Source organism: Anomaloglossus baeobatrachus, chromosome 4, assembly GCF_048569485.1.
Source record: "Anomaloglossus baeobatrachus isolate aAnoBae1 chromosome 4, aAnoBae1.hap1, whole genome shotgun sequence".
In the NCBI taxonomy this organism is placed as follows: Eukaryota; Metazoa; Chordata; class Amphibia; order Anura; family Aromobatidae; genus Anomaloglossus; species Anomaloglossus baeobatrachus.
In genome coordinates this window covers 147,985,799-148,002,337 of record NC_134356.1, presented here as the reverse complement: position 1 = coordinate 148,002,337, position 16,539 = coordinate 147,985,799, and the positions used below count along the sequence as shown (strand labels likewise).

Below are 16,539 nucleotides of genomic sequence, written 5' to 3'. Positions count from 1 at the left end.
GTCTGGACCCACTGCAACCGTTTCTGTTTGTGAGCACTGGTTGCATCACAGCAAACCTTTGAAGGATCCTACACCTTGAGGTTTGAGGGACTCCAGAGGCACCAGCAGCTTCAAATATCTGTTTGCTGGTTTGTAATGGCTTTTTAGCAACTGCTCTCTTAATCCGATGGACTTGCCTGGCAGAAACCTTCCTCATTCTGCCTTTATCAGCACGAACACTTATGTGCTCTGAATCAGCCACAAATCTCTTCACAGTACGATGATCACGCTTAAGGTTTCGTTAAATATCTAATGTTTTCATCCCTTGTCCAAGGCATTGCACTATTTGATGCTTTTCGGCAACAGAGAGGTCCTTTTTCTTTCCCATGTTACTTGAAAACTGTGGCCTGCTTAATATTGTGGAACATCCAGTTTTCTATTTATTGGACTCACCTGGCAAACTAATTATCACAGGTATCTGAGATTGATTTCAGTGATTCAAATAACCCTGAGACACAATACCATCAATGAGTTTCATTGAAAAAAAAAAAAAAAAAAAATCGCTATGACACTTAAATCCAATTTGCATACTAATTTGGAACATGGTGTAAAGGAATCCATCACCAGGTCTTTGCTACCTCATCTGAGAGCAGTATAATGTAGAAAAAGAGACCCTAATTCTAGCAATGTGCCACTTACTGGGCTATTTGTTGTCATTTTGATAAAATCAATGTTTTCTCTGCTGCAAATCTTGTATTATTTGAATGTAGAGCAGAGTAATACATTGCTCATGAATATGCTGGACTCAGCAGCACGCCAATTAGTCCTCTAATGGTAATCTCCTGCTAATTAAACAGTGATTTTATCAAAACTACATTAAGCAGCCCAGTAAGTAATACATCGCTGGAATTAGGGTCTCTTTTCCTTCATCATTCTGCTCTCAAATTAGGTGGCAAAAACTTGGTGACAGAGTCCCTTTAAGCCCTATTAACTTTTGCAATTGGTTTTATCAGTCAATTCCTTACACTTCTTCCTATACTGCTATTTCCTACGTGGTTTTTTTTCCCTTTATTTCCAGTGATGTTTCTTTTGAGAGGAGTCTTAAACGGAACTTCACAGAAGGCTGGAGCTGCACTCACTTCTATGCAGCTTCTGTAACCTCTCCTGAAACAGGACGTCATCATTAGGTAGTGCTAAGGTCACTGATTACAGCTACTTTAACCATTGTACTCTGGTGACATCCTGGTTCAGTAGAGATGATTAAAAGTGACTACATCTTTAGTCACTGCTACCTTCATAATCACTGCTTCCAACATAGTATCTTTGCCTGAAGTGAATCGTCATCAGGGGGCAGTGTTAGAAGCAGAGTGAGTGACACGAGGGCCGATCCCCGTTGACGATTCATTTGAGGGCAGTGATAGGAGCAGTCAGTGACAGCACAGCTGCCTCAAAGTGTTCATATCAACATTCTCAAATTGTCACCATGAAATTTCACAGGAAGTAAAATAAAAAACACATATAGGAAATAGCAAGATAGGGAGAAATGTAAGGAATTTAATAATAAAGCTAACTAAAGATATTTAAAAAGGCCTTTATATGCATTGAGTCATCTTTTTCAGTTTAGTTCCCGCAATTATTTTTTTGTGAGTTTTTAACACTGAATTTTTTTTGCTACTCAAAAAAAGTAGCAATGTGTATGGGAGTTCTAGAATTATCATGCACACTGTTTTGTTTTTACGCTGCGTAAACTGACCTGCGGTCAGTTAAAGAGCACCATAAAGACACACACTAATCCAGGAGCCACAATTTCATGTAGCATGGCGAAGCGTGAAACACGACTTCCCAGGGGCATACTTACCACAGTCGCAGAGGTCGCAACTGCAACCGGGCCCGGCAGTTTAGGGGCCCACTCTGCAGATCAGCAGCCAGCTCCTTTCTGTCAGAGAGGAGCTGCGTTGTTCTGGCGCAGACCACGAGGCTGCTAAAATGACCCGGTGCCACCGCTGACATTAGGCCCCCCTACCCAGTGTCAGCGGTAGCGTAATGGGCCCCCCCTCTTTCGTCATTGCGCACAGCAACAATGAAGCGTGGAGCGGTCCGTGTAGCTAGACGTATCATCATTCTCCCCTGTGCCTGCATGGTGACGTCACTCCTGTGTGACTTCTGTACTCAGAGCACAGAGCACAGGGCGGGAGGACGCCGACCGGATCAGCGGGGGAACATGGGAGAGGTGGGGACAGAGCAGTGGGGGAACAGGAGAGAGGTAAGGTTTGTTTTTCTTTTCTTTTTTTTTTTCTTCAAAAAAAATCAGTGTATACACGGTGGCCAGAGCCCGGGGGGGAGGGGTTGGGGGCTGCATTATACATGGAGCATGGGGGGATGCCCGTATTATACATGGAGCATGGGGTGCTGCCTGCATTATACATGGAGCATGGGGGGCTGCATTATACATGGAGCATGGGGGGCTGCCTGCATTATACATGGAGCATGGGGGCTGGCTGCATTGTACATGGAGGTCTATGGGGCTGCATTATACAACATGACGGACACCTTATACATGGACTATAAGGGTGCATTATACATGGAGGAGTATGGGGCTGCATAATACAATGTGAAGGTTTATGGGGCTGCATTATAATTCATATAGGACTATGGGGGCTACATTATAATATATGGAGGACTATGGAGGCTACCTTATACATATAGGACTATGGGGGTGCATTATAAAACATGGAGGACTATGTGGTGCAGTATAATATATGAAGTAGTATGGGCTGCATTAAAATATATGGGGAACTATGGGGTGAGTTATAATATATGGAGAACTATGGGGTGAATTACAATACATGGAGAACTATAGGAAATGCATGGAAGACTATGGAGCTGAATTCTAATATATGAAGGGTTATGTAGGACCCTTTATACAATATGGAAGGCTATGTGGGGGCCATTATAGTATTTGGAGAACTATATACATGGGGAGACAAAGATACAAGCATGGGATGCAAATGTTTTGTGCTGAGGGAAAAGGGCTCTTTCCCTCAGCACCCAGCTTTCCCCTGCTCTGCTATACATCTCTCAGCACCCAACTTTCCCATGCTCTGATGTGGGAAAGCTGGGTACTGAGGGAAAGATGTATAGCAGAGCATGGGGAAGCTGGGTGCCGAGGACAAGGTGGATATCAGAACATAGGAAAGCTGGGTGCTGATAGAGGGATTTCAGATCATGGGAAATATGGGTGCTGAGGATAAGAGCTAAGTGTTAGCGTCATTATCCCGTACCCCGAGTGTCAGTGTCATTATCCCGTACCCCAAGTGTTGTACTTGGAGAAGGGGCCCAGGTCTGAAGTTTGCAACGGGGTCCATCAAACTCTAGTTACGTCACTACCTTACCCACAACTACCATCCCGAACCATGGTACAAATTCACCTGTTTGTGTTTTGAGTTGGTTGCCTATAAGCACTGGTTGGATTCACATTAGTGTTATGATATCATTATTACCAGAACCATAAGAGTTGGACTGGTGGCAATGATTACTAGCAATGTTTCTGATCTATGGACTTTGTCATAGTGTACAGTTGAAAACAGAAGTTGTGTATAATTGTTTGTACATATAAATGAGGCATCTTCAGGTATCTGAAAATTGCACCCAAGGATGAACCAGACTTGTGCAAGTCCACAATTCTGTTCTTGAGATCTTGGCTGATTTGTTTTGACTTTACTATCATGCTACATATACAAGCAGTGTGTTTCAGGTGTGCATGAAAATACACACACAGGTTTGTCTCTAATTAACTCAGATGTTGCCAATAAAGCTATCAGAGGCTTCCAAAGTCATGACATCATCATATGGGCTGTCCAATATTGTGTAAAGGCCTAGTACTCCTAGTATATGTAAATTTTGACTTTGCAGAAAGTAATAAAATGCTTTCAAAGCTTCTCTCTCTCTCTCTCTCTCATTATTCTGGTGTGCCACCCCGTGCCAGCAGCCGCCGCTGTTCGGATCCAGACCTTCTAAGGGGGTAGCTCGAGGGTCTCCGGACCCGGGAGTCTCGCGGACACGACGAAAAAAAGGGGGGACGTAGATGTACGGGCTAGGCCATATTAAGTTCATAACGCCCCTCACGGTGTGTGGTGAGGTGGGATACCACCGCTGCTGTTATGGGGCACCCGGGGGAGATGTAGTGGCAGCTGGATGTTAACCCCTCCGTGTTTAGGGGTGGTTGCCCTGCAACCCACTGTCTTTGTGCAGGGTATAGCAACAACAGGGGAACATTTTGGTTACTCACAGTAAATGAACCACACAAGTCTTTGGTAAACCAAGGTGCTGGTGGCCGGCCGCCATGGCCGGTTGCATTCAGGTCCCCACCCGGGCTAGTGATCTCTGTCCTTTTCCTCTGTACTGACTTTGTGTATGGTGGACTGCCTGGTCTGGAACTCAGGAGTCCGCTCCCGGCTGGATGTGGCCCAAGGAGCCGTGGCCGCAGACGCTGGCCCGTGGGATCTATGGGCCTTGGCGGTGACCTCCTATCCCTGTCGGTGGGCTGTTGTCTTCTATGAGGGACTTTGGGTGGGACAGGACCTATAATCTGACCTCAATCGGTTAATTAACCAAGCTGCTGGTTTCCGGTCCTGGCTTCAGGGTCCGAGTACCCCCTTTTTGTGCTACGGTTTCCGGGTCGGTTCCCTGGGTCGGTACCGGCGGGCTACAACCCTGTCCTGGTCCACCTTGGATCTGCCGAGCCATCTTCCCATCTCTTGCTGATGGAGACCACCGTCTGCCACCTAACCAAAGGCACCAGGGCTCCAACCCTGGCACCGTTCAACTTCAACCTCCTCTGACCGAGCTACACCTATCTCTAGCCCATACTCCTCTCAACTTGAACTACCAAACTTGTCTGACTAGACTCGACTACTGTTTTTCCCTCCCCGGGCTGTCTAGACCCCTGGGTGGGTGTGTCCAATCACCTGGTCCCGCCCACTGGTGTGTCTATCTTTCCCTAAGGGGGGTGACTAGGGTTTCAGGTCGGCTGTGTGTTTCCTAAGTAAGGGAAGGTGTTATCTGTGATCAATTATGTGAATCAGCCTACTAATTACCTCCATTATTAATAAAAAAATTTACAAACTGATTGATGAAGGGGCCTCCCTTAATTGCTATGACAAAAAACATGCTGAGCGTCTTAAAATCAATAATCCCAGAATACCCATTCTCTATGGGCTACCTAAAATGCATAAAGGGGAAAATCCACCCCCTATGTGGCCCATAGTGTCGGGCATTGGCTCAGCGGGCGAGAGGCTGGGGCAATGGATTGATTCTGTGTTGCAGCCTCTGGCCCACCGTGTCCCGGGATACCTGAGGGACACTATTAACGTTTTAAATGAAGTTAATAACATCATGTGGCAAAATACTTATGGCTGGATAACAGCAGATGTCATCTCCCTTTACACTTCAATACCTCAGCAAGTAGCGATAATGGCAGTCCAACATCATTTAACGAAATATTCAAACTTTGATAATGAAAAAATTTCTTTCATATTAGAAGCCATGAGGTTTCTTATGGCAAATAACTATTGTTTGTTTGATTCCCAATTTTTCATTCAGAAAACTGGAGTGTCTATGGGCGCTAAGTATTCCCCGTCAGTCGCGAATCTGGTTATGAGTTGGTGGGAAGAGATATATATCTATAGTGATAACAATCCATTTGTGGAGCATGTGGTCTGGTACGGGAGATTCATCGATGACGTCCTCCTGGTGTGGGCGGGCGGTGGATCTCTCGTATCAGACCTCATTGCTTACATAAATAACAATCCTTTCAACCTAAAATTTAAGGTGGATTTTCAACAGTGCACTGTGAATTTTCTGGATTTGCGAATGACGGGCTTAAATACTGGGCGAATTGAAACATGCACTCATGGAAAAAAAGTATCAGGAAATACGATCTTGCATGCAGCAAGTCATCATCCTTCACACACTATCAAGGCCATACCAGCAGGGGAAACGCAACGAGCATATAGAAATTGCAACTCTCAAACAATTCTACAAACTGAAGTAAATACCATTAATTTAAGACTTAAAAAAAGAGGTTACAAAAACTGGATGCTCAGTAGAGCACAAAAAAATTGTAAAATCAAAAAATACCTCAACAAAAACTGCCACCCAGATTTTGTCTAAAAATCAATCAATTGCCAACTCAGCCATTACTTTAGCATTACAATATAGCAATCAGTTTGCGAACATACGAAAAATTTTCTTCCGCAATCTAAATATATTAAAAACAGATACAACTTTGAAAAAAATTCTCAACAATAATTGCAGAGTAGTTGCCAAAAGAGCAAAGTCACTGGGTGATAAATTATCCCCGAGTGACATGCACAATGAAAAATCGAATCTCTCAGGCACCAATTGGTTGTCTTTGAAGGGTTCTTACCAATGTGCGAGAAAACAGTGTAAACTATGTCCACTGACTCCTAGAAAAACTACATCTTTTGATAACAGCAATGCTAGTAGCAGCTATGTAATAAAAACTTTCATTAACTGCAGAAGCACATATATAGTTTACTTGGCAGAATGCACAACCTGCAAATTAAAATATATTGGAAGCACAAAACGGGAACTTCACATACGCATAAAAGAACATCTATATGATATAACACACAAAAAAACATCTAGAGGCACTTCTCAGTTATCTAAACATTTTATCAATAAACATCAGGGCACAGTTGACACTCTGCGGGTATATGGCATAGAGAGGGTACACAGGTCGCATAGAGGGGGTAATATGGAAAATTTTTTCGCGCAAAAGAGGCCTGGTGGATATTCAAGCTGGGAACCACCTTCCCTCATGGTTTGAATCTTCGCAGAGACCTCATGATTTTCTATTAAATAACAAATAGTGAAGGTCTGTCTTGGTGCTATATTGTGGCGAAAAAATCTCTACACTTCATAAATCTATTGTTAATTATAAATTCATCAATACTGACCTGATGCATGTGCATTAGGTCTGAAAATATTCATTGATATTTAACCACTTGAAACATAAAAACTCACCCTTAGGGTATGTGCGCACGTTGCTTTTTACCTGCTTTTTACCTGCTTTTTTGCTGCTTTTTCTTCTGCGCTGTTTAATGCCAAAATGGATGTGTTCTTCTACTCAAGCAAAGTCTATGGGAATTTGGGTTTCTTGTTCACACTATGTTGTTCAAAATGCTGCCTTTTTGTGGCAGAACTTTGGTCAAAAACTCAGCTTTGCAGTGCAAAACCCAAATGGCAAAAACAATTGACATGTTGCTTCTTTGAAAAGCTGAGTTTTTGACCAAAGTTCTGCCTCAAAAAGGCAGCATTTTGAACAACATAGTGTGAACAAGAAACCCAAATTCCCATAGACTTTGCTTGAGTAGAAGAACACATCCATTTTGGCATTAAACAGCGCAGAAGAAAAAGCAGCAAAAAAGCAGGTAAAAAGCAGGTAAAAAGCAACGTGCGCACATACCCTTAAACAATGTGACCTATGACTTTAGTCCACACTACGTGCGGCCTGTGTGGTTTTTGTATGTCATGTTTGCTCAGCCATGGTGCGATTTCTTTGCCTTGTCTGTGGCGCATGGATTCTCCCACATTGGTTGCAATGCATGTTAGCCGCAGGGTGCGTTTTAGCTCCCTTAAAAATTGTTGAAATTTAATCCCAAATGCTGAAATTAGAAACGAATGTATTGCAAATTCAGCTGTGGCACTCTTAGGCTATGTTCGCACGTTGCGTTTTTTTCCGCGTTTCTGCAGCGTTTTTAGCAGCAGCGTTTTTGCGCTAAAACGCATGCATTTTTGATTGCCAGCAAAGTCTATGGGAAAAGCAGAAATCCTGTCTGCACTTTGCTTTTTTTTCTGCAGCGTTTAATTTGCATATTTGTGGTCAAAAACCATGCTAAAAAAGAAGCAGCATGTCAGTTGTTTTTGCCATTTCTGCAGCGTTTCCTTAACATTGTAGTCAATGAGAAATGGCAAAACGCAACCAAAATCACAATTCCTGCGATTTTCATGCTTTTTACCTGCTTTTCCACTGCGTTTTTGGCTCCAAAAACGCATGCTTTTCTGGACAAAATTTAATGGGTTCTAATGTTCCTTTACACACACACACACAATAACCGAAAATTTAAATGTTAAAAAATTAGAAACTTCACCTATTTTTCTGATAAAATATGCATAACCACTATTTTCTCATTAAAAATGATAATTTCCCATATAGTTTTATCAAAAGTTAATTTTATACTTTTTTTCTCTTTTTTCATTCTTTTTGACTAATTCAACTTTATTTCTCAGTGTCTTCATCTCAAAAACGCATCTGCAGAAACGCAGGTGAAAACGCAGGTAAAAAGCGCTAAAAACGCGGTAAAAACACATGCGTTTTTAGCGCTAAAAAATGGTCAAAAGCCATTTGGTCAAAAATCAAGGGAAGGAAAACGTGCAGAATAAACTGCAGGTACTCCGACGCAACGTGCGCACATAGCCTAAGGCACTTTGCTTTTTACCTGCTTTTTACCTGTTTTTTCAACTGCAGCGTTTAATGCCAAAATGGTTGTGTTCTGCTTTTCAAGCAAAGTCTATGGGAATTTGGTTTTCTTGTCCGCACTTTGCAGTTCAAACTGCAGCCTTTTTGTTGCAGAACTTTGGTCAAAAACTCAGCTTTTCAGTGCAAAACCCAAATGGCAAAAACAATTGTCATGTTTTTGTTTTTGCCATTTGCGTTTTGCACTGCAAAGCTGAGTTTTTGACCAAAGTTCTGCAACAAAAAGGCTGCAGTTTGAACTGCAAAGTGCGGACAAGAAACCCAAATTCCCATAGACTTTGCTTGAAAAGCAGAACACAACCATTTTGGCATTAAACGCTGCAGTTGAAAAAGCGGCAAAAAAGCAGGTAAAAAGCAGGTAAAAAGCAAAGTGCGCACATAGCCTTAGAGTTTGGTTACTCTGTCAGCATCAACTAACAGATAGTTATAACTCACAATATAATTTGGTGGCTTCTGCTCTAATATAACATATATTTTCATCTCATTCATTTGGGTACAGCCTAATTAATAAACGGGGGAAGAAAAGATTTAAAAAAACATAAAAAAAAATAAATAAAAAAAAAATCTTTTTTTCTTTTTCCTATAAAAATTGAGAATTAGTTTTTCTATCTAAAATATAAATTCATTGGAGTATAGTATCTGCACAAAATATGGGTTATTTTAGGCAACTCTGGTCATTTTGCACCCAAAATTGTGCTCAAAGGTAACATGATTTTTTAATAACACATGGGGGGAGATGAATACATTATTAAAAAAAACTCCCATGTTCAAATTTGTAAGTTTGCACATTGTATTAAAATCGAGTATAAATGAAGAAGGGAAATGTATGCATATATGCACACACACATGTGCAAGTATGCACATAAAAAATTCTTGTGTGCATCCTCATATATGTGCAAATTTATTTATGTATGTAGAGTCATGTATTAGCACATATTTTATGTGCATTTACTTGTAGATGTTATACCTGCACATGTATATTGGCGCACCATAACTGGTATGCCAGAATTTATATACATTCCCAATCCAGTCCAGAAAACCATCGATACCTGTATTGTATTTTTATTTTATATGTATGTAATAATTTTCATGGTAACTTTATTTTCGAGTATATAAGGTGCTCATGTGATTTAAACATCTGTTCCATTAATCAGCATTTGCATATAAACTCTGTAGCGCTGTCTCCCCAGAATCATAATTAAGGGTGAGTGTTTTCACCTGAAACGCGTAGTGCTGGTCATGTCATTCTCTGTGTCTGCATGATGAAATAAAGACATGCTTCTTTGCCTGAAGAGCTGGACATCCTTTTTTTTTCTACGTTATCTGTGATTACCTGGTTTTGCCAGGGCGTCACACTGACATTTGGCAAATATAGATAATTTTGATTGACCTAAAGCGGGAAAGGTTTATTTTGATTTCATGTCAGATAGTGAGGAAAACATCTGTATGTGTCTTTTTAGATAATGTATGTAAACCTCTGGTTTCCACTGTAATTATAATTGTAAATACAGCACTTTAAGGAGTATGGTGGTACAAAAATGGTGCATTGATTATTAAGTCACTAAAAAATACTACTGTGAAGGCTTTACTCCTTTATTTCTTTTGTGCCGCACGCATCGGGAGTCTTCAAAATATGGAGTTTGGCTTGAACAACAAATTTCTATTCTTCATACCATAAAAGCTTAAATATATTGATGAAGTATTGCAAGAAAATTTTGTACCACCTTCTTATTATCCTGTTTTTATTAAGTGGACAACGGTCCACAAGATGTTTGGACCAATTGCTACCCCTGTTATTTTGGTTACACTTTGACTATGCTGAATCCTGCAGTTTCCATTATCTTCCTATTCTACTATGTTAACTCCTAGCAGTCAGTTGCATTTCACTCCTTAAACACGGTAGACCATGACTTTGCTAGGCAGAAGACAATTTTCATTCTCCTTCCTTATTGGATAAGAAGAATTCATTTAAAATACTTTCATTGTTTCCTATTATTTGTTCGAAATAATTAATTGTTGGCTTAATCTGCAAAGAAAGCATGAGCAACAAACCAGAATATTTTTCTAGTTTGTGTTATTATGTTGCTAATCTTAGTTGTTTGCGCATTTTATATGGTAGAATGCCATACATTCACAAGTAAGAAAGCCTCTTCTAACTCTGTGTCTTTATTTTAGGTCTTTATGTTGTTTCTTTTTTTCCTTATCATGAACAAAACGACATAATCTGCAATTATTAACAATGCAAATTGAAAATGAAAACAGCCAAGCATGCAAGCTCTAATTTAAATTTTTTCCAATGCCATAAAGACTAGATTTTACAAGGAGGCTTGCATAAGTAGGAGGGTTTTTAATTAGAAATGTTGTATACATTTTCTACATTCTGTCTTGTGCCTGCTGGTGTAGTATGGTGAGATCCCAGCAAGAAAAAAAACAATATTATTCACCAGATTATAATCCTCATCCAGAAAATTGTAATAACATGTGTCGCGGGCGGAGGAGGACGCCGCTGCTGCGCGCTCGCTAACGCTCGGGTCCGGCACTGCTGCGGCTGCTGCTCGGTGGCTCAAGCGGTGTGCCGGATCCGGGGAACCTGAGCGGCGCTCCTCGCCCGTGAGTGAAAAGGGTGGTTGGTTTGGGGGCTTTAGTCCGTGACGCCACCCACGGGTTGTGGTGAAGATGGGCACCACCGCTGCTGGTGACGGGGATCCCAGGAGCGATTGCGGGGAGCAGCTGGGATGTTGTTTTCCCCCTCCGTGGGTAGGGGTAGGTGGTCCCGAGGCCCGGTGGTGAGACAGAGAGGCAGGGTTGGTGAGGTGCAGGGTTGCAGGGGCAGCGCAGCGCGGTGCCGGATGGCACGGGTGTACTCACTTAGCAAGAGATGCACAAAGTCCTCGGTAAAGCAAATGGCTGGATGGACGGGTCCCGCAGCCGGCTGCAGTGTCTCTCCCCGGACAGGTGATGGTGGCTGTCTTTCCCTGAACCTTTGTGTACTTGTTTGACTACAATGGATCCCCAACGGTAGTCCACTCCCTGGTGTTTGGATACGGGAGGAGCCCGTTTGTCCGCAGGCGCTGGCCCTTGGGTCTCTAGCCTTAGGAGGTAGCTGTATACCCTCACGGTGTGGGCGGTTGCCTTCTAACGGGTCTTTGGTTGTTAGGAAACCCCTGGGCTTCCTGTCACAATTGGATTTGACTATTGACGGCGGCTCCAAGCCCGGTCGGGGTCCGATGACCCTGCCTGTGTGTGCTGGCTTCACTTCGCTCCCCAGACGGTACCGGTGGGCCAACGCCCGACCCTGGTCCTACGGTTCCGCGTCGATTCACCACTCCTGCAGACGGCCACCGCCGTCTGCCAACCTTGTTGTAAGTGCCTGGGCCACAAACCCAGACACTCTCCACTTTACTCCTCTCACTTCAACCTCCTGAACTAAAACTGTCACTTTTCCCGCCTCCAGGTCTGTGAACTCCTCGGTGGGTGGGGCCAACTGCTTGGCTCTGCCCCACCTGGTGTGGACATCAGACCCTGGAGGGAGGCAACAAGGATTTTATGTTTGGCTAATGTTACTGTCTAGTGGGGGTGGGGATGTTTGTGTGTTACCTGTGACGACCTGGCTAGTCCAGGGCGCCACATTCCCCCTTGGTGAAATGGAGACCGTCCGCGGGCTGCCCATCCATCACCAGTTTTATTTTTTTTTTTCAAAACTGTAAAACATAAATAACATGTAAACATTTCAAACATAAGCATTTTTGTTAGGTCACTTCAAACGTTGCACATAAAACATTTTTAATACTGATGGACGGACGGATGTCTTCCGCTCTCCCACCCAAGCAATCTAGCCCTGATGCTGCCCCTAAGAAGTGGGCAGCACCCCTTGACCCCAGTCCAGGTTCAGGCTGCCCGAGCGGGAACGGGTACGGTATCTCGCACCCGACTGTCACTTCAGGGGACCCCACGTCCAGGGGGACCCCTGACCCCCGGAGGATGGCCACCGGTCCTGGTGGTGGCCGGGCCCCAGCCTCCTCTGCTGCGGGTCCTTCCTCCAATCTGCCTCTCCGGAGGCAGCAACGGTTTCCATCCCACAAAACTATTTACAAGCCCACCAGTTTGTGGGTGGCCTGCCAGTTCTTGGCCATGTCCATGAGTAGTTCCTCATGTGGGTGATAAAAACACACAGAGTCCCTCTGGGGACAACTTGCCGGCAACGGCTGGGATAATCACACAGATAATCAGATGAAGCCTCGGTTTTGATTCATTTTCATTCGAATTGCTGAGGGTCCTAACGGGGACAACTTGCTTGCAACAGTGGACCGCTGCCTATTCCACCTTTTCCTCTGAGGTGGCCTCACCCTCCGCTGTCAATATTGCAAACATCTGGTGGCAGGCCTGGTGGGAGAGGGCCGCCCGGTACCCGTTCCCTCCACCACGTGGGACATAGAAAGCTACTGGCGCATTGCCGTTGGGAAGACTCTCACCCGCTTCCTCGGACTCTGAGACCGGTTCTGTGTCAGCCCCCGAGCCGCAGTCATCTGACTCCAGGGGGCTAATGGTGGGACCCGGCAGGTCGGTAACGGTTTCTAACTGAGCCCAGACTTGTGGTTCCTCATTGGCAAGCGATCCGTCATCGGTCTGCGTACGGAGGCCCGCCATCAGTTCTTCTAAGTCAACCACTCCAGCTATTGATTGGCTGGCGTCCTCTCGGGCCTCCGGGCCCTGGCGGGGCAGCACGGACTCCGCCACCTCCATTGGGGATGGCGGCCTGAGCGGGGCTGTGCGGGTGGCCAGCACAGGCGATGGGGCGGGCCCTGCTGGGGCCAGGGGTAGACAGAGTCCTTTAGCCGCAGCGGCCGGTCCTCAAGGACACAAGGGCGTGGGTCACTCACCAGCTCCTCTAGCATGGCCTCTATTTCATGCGACCGCACGACCGCAGCCAGCTCCTCCATCTCAGCGGTCCAGCGATCCAGCAGGTCCCGTACTTGGGCCCGGTTACGACAGCACAACAGCATCACTTGGGTTTTCAGCCACGCCGCCGTCCCGGGGGCAGGCTCCGGAGACTCAGGCCTCTTAGGTGGTGCGGACATGTTGCAAGCTGCTTCCAGGAACCAGGTATGTTGCAGAGTCCTGGCGTCCTCGCTTTTTATAGCCTTGGCTACATCAGGCAGACACACACTCTCCCCCCCTTGGTTCTCTTCAGCACTTCCACTTGTTGTGGGCGGGGCTTTGCTTTTGCGTCTTCCCTGCTTGGAGAAGACGCTCGAGCTGGAGATTTTTGTGCCAAAGATGGCGGTGCTTCAAAATTTTCGGCCGGACGCTGCCGGCGGGGATCACAAGGTGCACTTCTACTGGTAAGTAGATGGGTCCGATCCTGTTTGTGACGCCAAGTTGTCGTGGGCGGAGGAGGATGCCTCTGCTGCGCGCTCGCTAACGCTCGGGTCCGGCGCTGCTGTGGCTTCTGCTCGGTGGCTCGAGCGGTGGACCGGATCCGTGGACTCGAGCGGCGCTCCTCACCTGTGAGTGAAAAGGGTGGTTGGTTTGGGGGATTTAGTCCGTGACGCCACCCACGGGTTGTGGTGAAGATGGGCACCACCGCTGCTGGTGACGGGGATCCCAGGAGCGATGGTGGGGAGCAGCTGGGATGTTGTTTTCCCCCTCCGTGGGTAGGGGTTGGTGGTCCCGAGGCCCGGTGGTGAGACGGAGAGGCAGGGTTGGTGAGGTGCAGGGTTGCAGGGGCAGCGCGGCGCGGTGCCGGATGGCACGGGTGTACTCACTCAGCAAGAGATGAACAAAGTCCTTGGTAAACCAAATGGCTGGATGGACGGGTCCCGCAGCCGGCTGCAGTGTCTCTTCCCAGACAGGTGATGGCGGCTGTCTTTCCCTGCACCTTTGTGCACTTGTTTGACTACAATGGATCCCCAACGGTAGTCCACTCCCCGGTGTTTGGATACCGGAGGAGCCCGTTTGCCCGCAGGTGTTGGCCCTTGAGTCTCTAGCCTTAGGCGGTAGCTGTATACCCTCACGGTGTGGGCAGTTGCCTTCTAACGGGTCTTTGGTTGTTAGGAAACCCCTGGGGTTCCTGTCACACTTCGATTTGACTATTGACGGCGGCTCCAAGCCCGGTCGGGGTCCGATGACCCTGCCTGTGTATGCTGGCTTCACTTCGCTCCCCGGACAGTACCGGCGGGCCAACACCCGACCGTGGTCCTACGGCTCCGCGTCGATTCACCACTCCTGCAGACGACCACCGCCGTCTGCCAACCTTGTTGTCAGTGCCTGGGCCACAAACCCAGACACTCTCCACTTTACTCCTCTCACTTCAACCTCCTGAACTAAAACTGTCACTTTTCCCGCCTCCAGGCCTGTGAACTCCTCGGTGGGTGGGGCCAACCGCTTGGCTCCGCCCCACCTGGTGTGGACATCAGACCCTGGAGGGAGGCAACAAAGATTTTATGTTTGGCTAATGTTACTGTCTAGTGGGGGTGGGGGTGTTTGTGTGTTACCTGTGACGACCTGGCTAGTCCAGGGCGCCACGCATGTACATCCTGCATAGAAAAAGGATCCACAAGAAAAAGTTCCACAAGAATCCCTATGACGTGATGTCAACTAAAAAGCCTGGTTATGCATGGGGCACAGAATGTAATATCTGTAAGCAGATAATCAGGGTAACTTGCACACGCTTAACTAAAACTTATACAGGTATCCTCAGTCACCCACCAACAGAAATCATCTTGGTGGCTGATGACTTTTTGAAATACATGCTCCCTCAAAACTTCCAACATCTGTGGTATTGTGCTGTGTGAAAAAACTGCCTATTTTAGAGTGGCCTTTTTGTTTTGGCCAGCCTAAGGGTGGCTTTACGCGCTGCGACATCGCTAGCCGATGCTAACGATGGCGAGCGTGATAGCACCCGCCCCTATTGTTATAAAAATATGTGAAGATCGCTGCCGTAGCGAACATTATCGCTACGGCAGCGTCACACATACTTACCTGCTCGGCGACGTCGCTGTGACTGGCGAACCGCATCCTTTCTAAGGGGGTGGTTCGCTCGGCGTCACAGCGACGTCACTAAGCGGCCGCCCAATCAAAGCGGAGGGGCGGAGATGAGCGGGACGAACATCCCACCCACCTTCTTCCTTCCTCATTGCTGGCGTGTGGCAGGTAAGGAGAGGTTCCTCTCGTTCCTGCGGCATCACATGTAGCGATGTGTGCTGCCGCAGGGACGAGGATTAACTTCACCCAAGCGACAGCAGCGATAATTGGGAGAGGACCCCCATGTCAACGAGGAGCGATTTTGGACATTTTTGCAACGATCCAAAATCGCTCCTAGAAGTCACACACAACGAGATCGCTACAGCGGCCGGATGTGCCCTCACAAAATTCGTGACCCCAACGAGATCACTGTAGCGATCTCGTAGCGTGTAAAGGCCGCTTAAGGCTGTGTGCGCACGTTGCGTATTTGCATGCATTTACGCTGCGTATAGCACTGCAGCGTAAATGCATGCGTCCTGCGTTTCCTGCACAATCTATGTAGATTGTGCATGACACGTGCGCACGTTGCTTTTATGAACGCAGTGATTTGGGTGCCAAAATCTTGACCCAAATCCATGCGTTCATATAATGAGCAAGTCAATTATTCTGTGACTTTGGATGCAGCTCCCACTTTGTCTATGGTGGGGGCAGCAGCCGTAGCGCATGAAATCGGCTTTTTTTGTACAGAAAAACTGCATCCATTATGCAGTGTTTCTGCAGCGATTTGACGCGCACATGTGTTGTCAAATCGCTGCAGAATATTCAGCAGGTACGTGAGCATGAGCCCTAAGGCACACCTGTGCAATACTCATGCTGTCTAATCAGCATCTTGATATGCCGCACCTGTGAGGTGGATGGATTATCTCGGCAGAGGAGAAGTGATCACTAACAGATTTAGACAATTTTGTGAGCAAAATTTGAGACCAAAAAGCCTTTTGTCTACACAGAAAAAGTCTTAGATTTTTAAGTTCAGCTCA

At 46.0% G+C, this 16,539-nt stretch overlaps 1 protein-coding gene across 6 annotated transcripts in view; it reads right to left on the bottom strand.

The window, feature by feature from the left end:
• The window catches only part of TENM2 (teneurin transmembrane protein 2), a 4,009,156-nt gene that overhangs the window by 2,643,254 nt on the left and 1,349,363 nt on the right, over positions 1–16,539 (bottom strand). The gene's annotated exons all lie outside the window — the stretch shown is intronic.